The sequence below is a fragment of the Triticum aestivum genome, chromosome 4D (genome assembly GCF_018294505.1).
Source record: "Triticum aestivum cultivar Chinese Spring chromosome 4D, IWGSC CS RefSeq v2.1, whole genome shotgun sequence".
Taxonomy (NCBI): Eukaryota; Viridiplantae; Streptophyta; class Magnoliopsida; order Poales; family Poaceae; genus Triticum; species Triticum aestivum.
In genome coordinates this window covers 193,615,729-193,627,169 of record NC_057805.1, presented here as the reverse complement: position 1 = coordinate 193,627,169, position 11,441 = coordinate 193,615,729, and positions in this window count along the sequence as shown.

Below are 11,441 nucleotides of genomic sequence, written 5' to 3'. Positions count from 1 at the left end.
TCCATATATATGAGTTCAACACATGGTCATGACCAAACTATTGGTCAAATCCCTCAAAACCCTTCGTGGACATTTCAAGCTTTTGAGATGATTACAAAAGAAATATTCCCCACTAAATCCAGGAAAATTCTACCATGTCGCATATGTCCTACTTTATGATACTACCAAATATCATGACATGGAGAACAACATAACACCATCAAACCTTCTCAAAACCATCTCTGCCAATAACCTAATTTGAGCAACTCTACATTTCCAACTGTCTCCTTTTGATCCCAATTTTTGTGTACATGCTCAAATCATAAAATGATGAAACTACACCAAGTGGTGCATCAAGGAGAAAAGATTTGCATCACTAAATCTTAAAAAACCCATTTCTGTTGATTTCTAGGGTTTGCCAAAGTTACATTGGCAACTTTATTCAAATGTACTCAAACTTAGTGATCAACCTCATGTCCATATACTATTTTATATTGTTAAATATCATAGCTAGGAGAATCTTGTTACTTGCCCAAACTTACATCAAACACCTTTGCCATTTTACTAAAACCACTGTTTTGACCCCTTCCACTATTCTCCATGAGTTCAACTTTTTAACATAACTCCTTATTGTTCTCTTCTACCTCCAGTAGCACCCACTCATCCACAGCTCCATGATTGAGGGGTGAAAACCCTAATTTTCACCCCTGGACAACACTGTTTCCTCTCTCTCTACCCTCTCTCACTCTAGTGTCCCTCCAAAGCATCCAATGCTTCTCCCCCTAGTTTAAATCCCTCTAGACCCCCAGGACACTAAAGGACACGTCCAGGGCACCTAAAAAATGCCCTGTCATGCATACACGTGCTCTAGAGTGCGCTACTGTACACCAAGGCACTATAGCCGCTATCTGCCCAATGCCCCCGACCACCTCGGGCCTTCCCCTTGTGTCTCCCGAAGACGCCTCGGCGTCCGTAATACGGCACGCTGCCGGCCCGTCCTAACCCTCTCTCCTCTCCAATCTACGAGCTCACCTGAGTGCGTCCATGGATGCTGCACACGGTGTACCGCAGCCACGCCCATATAAGGTCATCCTTGGGCCCCTTCTCTACTCCACTGACTCTCTCTCCCTCCCGCACATCCTCTGGACCGACCCACTCCTCTTCCTATGCTCTCCTTGCACCTCCATGGCCGGAGCAATGCCGCCAGCCACCGCTTAAATTCATGGGCCTCATCCCCTCTCTCTTCCCCTAAACACTCTCGCACCATCTCATCGCCACGGCAAACTTTCCCCCTGCTCCATCCCCTCCTCCTTGTGCCCGTCGTGCCGAACCTCACCAATGCCTGTCCCCGCCGCAGCCGAAGCCTCGCTCCCTCCAGCGCTCCTCGACAAAAACGGGACCCCCAGGTGGACGCGTCCCATCCTCCCGAGCTCACCGGTATCCGGACGGTCGCTGGAGGTGGCCGAAGCCATCAGAACGGGCACCGGCAAGCGCTCGGCCCCGCCTCCTCTGCCTCTCCCCTGCTCAGGCGGGAGGAGGAAGAAAACCCTACGGGGGGGCCTCGTAGGTCAGCGACTCTACCAGCAGGCCCCGCTCATTGAAGTGGAGACGGCTCCTGCCTGTTTCCACAGCCTTGCAAGGGAAACACTATCCCTGGATTATGCCTGCGGAGTGGCCCCCTGTGGACGTGTGACTGAGCCACTCGACCGGCCCAGTTCACCGCTGTTATCCTGCGGCCAGGGCACAATTTTGGCCCTTAGGTAATTTCTCTCCTTTTTAATTTTCATACAACTTTAGAAAATTCTTGGAGAGGCATATCAAGTCCATAATTGATGATTCAAATTTCCAGAGGCTCCATAAATCATTCTCTATTAAGTAGGCAACAATGCACATTTTACTATGCCTATTTTTCACTGGATCCATTAAATAGGTCATTTATCCACATAAGTCCACTTAAAAAATCCATAGGATATTCATTTGGACTCCAGATCGAGTGGACTGATTTCTAAATGTTTCTAAAATCATGCCTGATTTCATGGGTGCCTTTTCTCATTTTCAAAATAATGTTTCTATACACTTATTGCAAATCCATAAATCCCTTGTTTCCATCATATTGAAATGTTCGGAGATATCCATGGATCCAATTCCAATGAAACCACTTTGGTCTTTTTATATGACCAGAGGTATCCTAGAAAAGTCAAATTCATATTTTACAGCACTTTTATTTCTGTCTTTTTGTGTTGCTTATTGTGATTGCTTTCGACGTTAGTTGATGAAGTAAACGGAGTGCCCAGGATGGACCAGAAGATTTGAAGACTTTGTTGAGTCAGGCCAATAGCCCCTTGACCATGTCTATGAAACCCTTTTTATGCATGTCATATAGCACTTTATTATTGTTGCATCCAAATCATGATGAGATGGTAACCACTTTTGTGGGTTTCCTCCATTACTTCCTTGTTGATACTTGCATTGTGCATGACCCAATCTTCCTATGATGGTTATGCTGGTGGAAGTAGATAGGATGCTAAAGTAGTTGCTACGCAAATGGGACGGGTATATGCATCGTTACGGAGACAAAGGTATTTTCAATGACTTTTTCCAAAAAAGACCCCATCGGGTGCCACTAATGCCCGAGGAGGATATTCAGCTACGTAACCAATTGATGATGAAGTGGTGTATTGAGGCAAGTGTGTGTATTGTTTTCGAAAACAGGTTGGTTTAAGTTGCGACCGTTACTCCAACCTTACATGCGCAACCACTCTACCCTTATATGGCAAAGGGCATTATTGATTACCTAGTTTGTTCTAACATGGATGCCCACATTACTAGTGACGGGAGTGGCATGGTCACTCTTGGGATGGGGTAGTGCTTGGATAGGCGGCCATGCCTATGTTTACAGGGCACCGGACACACCGTTGCTACCCCGTGCTTGTGTTGTGTGATGAATATGGGAGCGTGGCTCCACAAAATTTATTATGTAAAAATGTTTGGCATGGGGGCTGGTACCAATCGAGTGGACTCTATGTTAGTCACAGATGACCCACAAGTATATGGCATCAATTGTAGCCTTTTTGATAAGTAAGAGTGTCAAACCCAACGAGGAGCAGAAGGAAATGACAAGTGGTTATCAGCAAGTGCTGAAATTGTAAGTAGGTGAGTAGTTTGATAGAAAGATAATTTGTAATGAGCAAGTAACGGTAACGGGAATTTCATCTAGTCACTTTCATCATGTTGGTTCGATTCATGTTCGGTACTTTGATAATTTGATATGTGGGTGGACTAGTGCTTAGGTGTTGTTCTTACTTGAACAAACCTCCTACTTATGATTAACCCCCTCACAACCATCCGCAACTACAAGAAAAGTATTAAGAATAAATTCTAACCATAGCATTAAACTTTTGGATCCAATCGGTCCCTTACGGAATAGCGCATAAACTAGGGTTTAAGCTTCTGTCACTCTCGCAACCCATCATCTAATAACTAATCCACAATGCATTCCCTTAGGCCCAAATATGGTGAAGTGTCATCTATAGTCAACGTTCACATGACACCACTAAGGGAATCATAACATACATACTATCAAAATATCGAACACATATCAAGTTCACATAATTACTTCCAACATTATTTCTCCCGTGACCTCAATAACAAAAGTAACTACTCACAAATGATAATCATGCTCAAGATCAGAGGGGTATTAAATAGCATATTGGATCTGAACATATAATCTTCCACCAAATAAACCATATAGTAATCAACTGCAAGATGTAATCAACACTACTAGTCACCCACAAGCAACAATCTATAGTTTCGATACACATATTGAACACAAGAGATGAACTAGGGTTTGAGAGGAGATGGTGTTGTTGAAGATGTCGATGGAGATTGCCCTCCCCAAGATGGGAGAGTTGTTGGTGACGATGATGACGATGATTTCCCGCTCCGAGAGGGAAGTTCCCCCAGCAGAATCGCTCCGCCGGAGGGCAAAAGTGCACCTGCCCAAGTTCCGCCTCATGACGGCAGCGCTCCGTCCTCAAAGTCCTCTCCTTATTTTTTCTAGGTAAAAATGACTTATATACCAGAAGATGGGCATCGGAGGTGGGCTGGGCTGAGCACAACCCACCAGGGCGCGCGTGGGGGGCCAGGCGCGCCCTTGTGTCTTGTGCTCACCAGGTGGCCCCCCTTCAGTGGTTATTTGCTCCAGTATTTCTTATTTATTCCATAAAAAATCCTCGTGAAGTTTGAGCTCATTTGGTGTTGTGTAGAATAGGTGGCCTGGCGTAGCTTTTCCAGGTCCAGATTTCCAGCTGCCGGAATTCTCCCTCTTTCTGTGTATTACCTTGTATATTATGAGGGAAAAGGCATTATAATTATTACAAAAAGCATTATTATGCATAACAACATTATAAATAACAGTAGGTAAACTTGATGCAAAATGGACGTATCAACTCCCCAAGCTAGACCTCGCTTGTCCTCAAGCGAAAACCAAAACCGAAAAACATGTCCACATGCTTAGAGAGAGAGGTGTCGATAAAAACAAAATACAGACATAGAAGCATCATGTGAATTATTATATCAACAACAAACTTTAACATAAAACTTTTATCATAGAACTTTTACCATAGACTTCTCATGAATAAGTAACAATTCATCACACTATCGAAGTATAAAGCATGAACTCTATTGGAGACCAACAAACTATGTTCTCGGTCAACTTTGCAACTATAATTCATCATCTTTTTAGGAAGGGTCACGTGTCGGAGCCTTTAGGGAAGTCCACATACTCAACCATCATATAGTATTCTATGATTGCTAACACTCACCGCATACACATGAGCAAAACGTTTCAACCAAACACATAGAAAGATAGGGGCTTATAGTTTCGCCTCCCAACGTATTCACTTCAAAGGTGATGTCAACAATAATAACTCATGCTACCCATATTCAACTGGAAATATGTGCCTAGATCTTTCCTCACCACATGATGCTTGCCAAAGGAGAGAAATAAAAAGGGGTAGAGAGAAACTTTGACTCTTGCATAAAAGTAAATACATGAAAGTAAAATAGGCACTTCATAGAGGGAAGCAGAGGTTGCCATGCGATTATTTGTTTGTATGCTCCACCCCTTAATGCAAGAGAATGTTATGTTATACTTACCCTTGTGATGGAAACCTTTATTATGCAGTCTGTCGTTTTTATTCCTTTACCATCACAAGTTCCTACAATGCTCAATTTTCTCTTACACTAAATGATCTCACACTTTTAGAAGCAATGTTTATTACCTTATTGCACCGATGACAACTTACTTGAAGGATCTTACTCAATCCATACGTAGGTATGGTGGACTCTTGAAAATAAGATTTGGGTTTAAAGGTTTTAGGATGCACAAGTAGTATCTCTATTTAGTGCGGAATATTTGGCTAGCAAAGATGGGGGGCAAGCACCACATGTTGAAGGATCTATGACAATATAACTTCTATATGAATATGAACAAATATAAATCATGAAGTTGTCTTCCTTGTCCAACGTCAACAATTTTGGCATATAATATTTTGATGGGGACTCACACTCACAAAAGAATTCCATGATAGTGTATTTATATGTGAATCTTCTCTTACCTTATTAATTATTTCATGAGTTGCATCATTGACCAATGCTATGTTTGTCAATCTTTAATAAAAAAATTACTTATAATTTTCCTTATGTGGTGTCATTACCTACCATAAGATTAGCATATGATCTTTTTAATTTATTTCCTTTATTTTTATTGGAACATGAAAGTAAAGAAAGCAAAAATTCAAACTAAACTTTATTATATATCTCGCACATGATTACAAGGACAGATTACTAAGCAAACTCTCAAAAAGAAAGGATCAAAATAAACTTTTATTCATCTAAAGCAGAAGATAACTAAGGATCGAACTAACATAAGTAAAGGCAATAGATAGTGGGGGTGATACGACACCGGGGCACCTCCCCCAAGCTTGGTGGAAGCCAAGGGGAGTGCCCATACCCGATAATCAGTTTTCTTTTGGTGATCAAGAAGGAGGCGGTGGTGAAGTAGTAGCGACCCTTTCCTTCAGGATCAAGAGATTCTCCAATCTATGTATGACATTCCGGAGGAAGATGATGTGCTCTTGATGCAGAATATTTTCACGAGTGAGATATTTATTTTGCACATGAACCGTTTCAATGATCTGAAAAGCATCAATCTTAGTAGGGGTAAGATGAGCGTAGTAAGGTTTAAGGATATCTTCTTCTTCTTCCTCGGCCAGCAGTGCTTGCTCGACCACCGGAGCTTGATCTACAGTAGCCTCCTTGCTCTTTTCTCCCTTGACGGCTTCTACGGGCTCTTCTATCTTCAGCTCGATCTTCGTCAACCAATCATCCTCTTCCACGTTGTTGGAGGAGGAAGAATACATGATGCCTGGCTTAACAGATCTGACCGAAATTAGCAAGAAAAGGGAACAGAAGATTTCTCCGGGATACGGTGGTCAATAGGTTCGGGGGGTATATAAAGATTATTTATCTTGGGAAACAAGCAAATGGTAGAAAAACGGAGTCTGGATGGTACACGAGATGGGCCCAACCCACCTGGGCGCGCCTGCCCACCAGGGTGACCTTTCTGGTTGTTTCTTATTTTCCTAAAAAAAATATTCCAAAACTGACATATTTTTGCGGATTTTTGGGAGTTCGTTTACTTACCATATCACGTACCTCCTCTTTTTCATGATTCTGGAGTGTTCCGGAAGGACTCTTTTATGTGTTCTTCTGGTGTCATAGTTTGGATAATATTACTTTCAACATTAATGGGCGTACCTGAGATATAATGCTTTATTCGTTGCACATTAAGAACCTTCGGGTTAGTACCTTCGGCATTATTTATTTCGATAGCTCTAGACCGATAAACCTCCTCGATAACATAGGGTCCTTCCCATTTTGAGAGGAGTTTTCCTGCAAAGAATCTGAAATGAGAGTTGTACAAAAGAACATATTCTCCAACTTTGAACTCACGCTTTTGGATTCTTTTATCATGCCATCATTTAACCTTTTCTTTAAATAACTTGGCATTTTCATAAGCTTGGGTTCTCCATTCATCTAGTGAGCTAATATAAAATAACCTCTTTTCACCAGCAAGTTTGAAATCATAGTTGAGTTCTTTGATTGCCCAGTATGCTTTATGTTCTACTCAAGAGGAAAATGACAAGCTTTTTCGTAAACTATTTTATAAGGAGACATACCCATAAGATTTTTATATGCTGTTCCATAATCCCAAAGTGCATCATCTAACTTCTTAGACAAATTCTTCCGGGACATATTGACAGTCTTTTGCAAAATTAATTTTATTTCTCTATTTCTAAGTTCAACTTGACCACTAGACTGGGATGATAAGGCGATGCAATTCTATGGTTAACATCATACTTGGGAAGCATTTTATAGAAAGCACCATGAATAAAGTCTGAACCACCATTAGTCATTATATATCTAGGGACTCCAAACCTTGGGAAAATAACTTCCTTAAGCATTTTAATAGAGGTGTTGTGATCAGCACTACTAGTTGGAATAGCTTCTACACACTTAGTAACATAATCAACAGCAACCAAAATATGCGTATACCCATTAGAGGAAGGAAAAGGTCCCATGTAATCAAATCCCCAAACATCAAATGGTTCAACAGCAAGTGAATAATTCATAGGCATTTCTTGACGCTAACCGATATTACCTATTATTTGACATTCATCAGAAGATGAGACAAACTTACGAGCATCCTTGAAGAGAGTAGGCCAATAAAACCTACACTACAATACCTTGTGAGCAGTTCTGTATCCCGCGTGATGTCCTCCATAAGCTTCGGAGTGACATTTCCGTAGGATTTTTCCCTGTTCATGCTCAGGTACACAACGTCTAACAATACCATCTACTCCTTCTTTATAAAGATGTGGGTCATCCCAGAAGTAATGTCTTAAATCATAGAGGAATTTTATGTTTTGTTGGTATGTAAAGCTAGGTGGTAAATATTTAGCAACAATGTAATTAGCATAGTCAGCATACCAAGGAGTGTTATTAGAAACATTTATTGCAGCTAACTGCTCATCACGAAAACTATCATCAATAGGTAGTGGGTCATCAAGGACATTCTCTAACCTAGACAAGTTATCAGCTACGGGGTTCTCTACTCCTTTTCTATCAATGATATGTAAATCAACTTCTTATAGCAGGAGAACCCATCGAATAAGCCTAGGTTTAGCATCTTTCTTTTCCATATGATATTTAATGGCAGCATGGTCGGTGTGAACGATAAATTTAGAGTCAACAATGTAAGATCTAAATTTATCACAAGCAAACACCACTGCTAGAAATTCTTTTTCAGTAGTAGCATAATTTCGTTGTCCACTGTCTAGAATTTTACTAGCATAATGAATAAAATTGAATTTCTTATCAACTCTTTGTCCTCGAACAGCACCAACAGCATAATCACTAGCACCACACATAATTTCCAAAGGCAAGTTCCAGTTAGGTGGTTAAACAATAGTTGCAGAAATTAAGGCTTTCTTGGGTGTTTCAAAGGCTTCTAAACAATCATCATCAAAAACAAAAGGAACATCCTTTTTCAAAAGATTTGTAACGGGCCTAGAAATTTTAGAGAAGTCTTTGATAAATCTCCTACAGAAACCAGTTGTAGCGATCCGACCTCAGGCGGTCAAATCTCTGTGTATAAGTGTCATCCCTCGATTGGTAATGCTGACACACAGGGTACTTGAAGGATTTATAACAGAGTAGCAATCACACACTTATTACATCGATAGTCTCAAGAGAGAACTTATTACAATAAATAAGGCTTAAGGCCATGTAAACAAAATAACAGCGGAAGGCTTGGAAGATAAAGTGAGTCCATCAACTCCAATGGCATAGCTGATTGCACGACAACGACCTAGCGCACCTTACTCTTCGTCTGAAAAGTCTGCAACATGATATGTTGCAGCCCGAAACGGGTCAGCACATGGAATATGCTGGCAAGATAACACAGTAGAGCAATGAACAAGTAAAAGCTATCAGTACATGCATATTTGGCTGGTGGAGGCTCTATGGTTATAATGTTTTTGCGAAAAGCCAATTTTTTCCTACAACAAAGGAATATATTTTATTTAACTATCATGGTAGTTGATAAATATTGAGAATGGTAAAACCCCATCTCAATCCAATTAAAGAAGTAATTAACATCCCAACAAATTAATTAGAGTGAGGAGATCAATATGATAATCCAAGAACCAGATACTCAAGATGTCCATAACCGGGGACACGACTACCATGATTAGTTTATACACTCCGTAGAGGTTTGCGCACTTTTCCCCACAAGACTCGATCTCCTCCATTGGATTTCTCGCACTACAAGGTGTTTGAGAAACGGATGACCAAGACACAGTCTTTCAGAAACATTAATTCTTTATTCTGGGTGGACGGTACCAACCAACATCCCCTACATCTGCTACCCCACCACTAAAAGAGGTCATGTAATATACTCAACTATGGTAGATCCCATAATAGCTTGTGGTTGCACACGGAAGTTTCTAGCATGAATAAGCTTATGATCCCTTTGAGTCTGGGTGGCGAACCAAAAGGACAACACTGGTATATCCCCAGGTGCCCGCAACCAATCCACACAGATGTGTGTTTAAGTAGGCACCTTAAGTTAACCATTAATTAACAATCTCACATCTGTGATGAATATACTCAAACCCAGTCCACGTCTATGAGCATAGCTTGGCAATATAAGCACAACTTAGAAGTAACTCCCAAGGGTTTGATAATAAAAGGGCAATAGGTTCTACTCATCATCTACTTCCCAGACCAACATGTTAATCAGATCCTACTCATGCAATGTTTGAGGGTTGTAACTATTGCATAAAAACTGGGTATGAAAAGAGTATGATCAATGTGTTATTTGCCTGGCTGGCGATCTGCAAACCCTAGAGACTCGTAGTAGCACGCTTCGCACTCCGGGAATTCTATCGCAAACAAGAAATAGCATACATAAGTATTCAAGCATAGATGCATGGGTAAAACTCAAATAAGAAGACCAAATCTAAAAGTTCAACTGAAGAGATTCAATCTGCAAAAAGAATCAATCAATCAGAGCTACGGAACTGAAACTACGGTCAAAATATCTTCGAATTCAAATCTGCTTGAAACCAAATTTTAAATTTGTCAAAACCCTGTTCAAGTTGATTAAACAGAAATAGTGGCTCGAGGCAAAGATTTTGGCATTGGTTTCACCGGATTTGGTCAAACGGTTAAGAAACGGTGAGGGTTTGAAGATCAGGGGCTAATTTGCGATGAAAATAATCATGGATAGGTCCCTGGTCGAAAAAGAAAATAAAAAGAAAAATCTATCGGACGAACGTCCGCTAACAGAGACGAACGGGTGAATTCGTTCGTTAAAACGAACGAATGAACATTCGCAAACGAACTAAACAGGGAAAAACCGAACTGATCTAAAAAAACGATCTAGGGTTTTTTAAGAAAACCTGCAGTTTTGCCTAAAACCGAAAAAAACGGGACGGCGAGATTTGACGGCGACGGCTTCGGATTCCAGCGAGCCGGGGGCGTGCGGCGGCGGCTCCGGCGGCTACGGGGGAGCGGGACGAGGCGGGGCGGCGGCGGTGGCTGCGGCGCTGCTGCTGCTTGCTACGGGGTGGGGCGGGGTGGTGGTGAGGGGCGGCGGCAGTGGGTATATATGGAGGGGGGTGGAGCAAGCTTGGGGAAGGGGCGACGGCAGTGGTGGCCGAGTCAGCCACGGTGGCGGCGGCGTGTGCGGGCGGGAGTCCCAGTCGGGGTCGAGGTAGCGCGAGTTGGGCCGGCTGGGCTTCGGCCTAGCCGGTCCGAAACATTTTTCTAAAACAATTCCGCCGAGAAAAATCCTAATAAATATAAAGAAATCTGAAAATCCCAAAAACAATGTTCACCGTCTAAATAAAATATTTAGAACAAAGTGAACATTTTATTGGCCTAAAAATGCAATTTTGAAAAATGCATATTTTTTCTAATTCAAATAAAATAGCAATAAAAATCCAAATAAAATTATTTATTTTATTTTAATATTTTCCTCCAATATTTCTTTTATTTTGGAGAAGTCATATTATCTCCTCTCATATATTTTAATATGAAATATCTCGGAGAGAAAAAAATTAAAACCAAAATTATCCTTGTTTTGATATTTGAGAAAATTCAAATATGAAGACGGTGAAATCCCCAACTCTCTCCGTGGGTCCTTAAGTTGATTGGATTTTCGAGGATCGCAAAGCAAAATGCAACAAAATATGATAAGCATATGATGACCTATGTATAACATTCAAAATTGAAAATTTGGGATGTTACAAACCTACCCCCCTTAAGATGAATCTCGCCCTTGAGATTCGGGTTGGCTAGAAAATAGGTGTGGGTGGTCTTTGCGTAGATCTTCC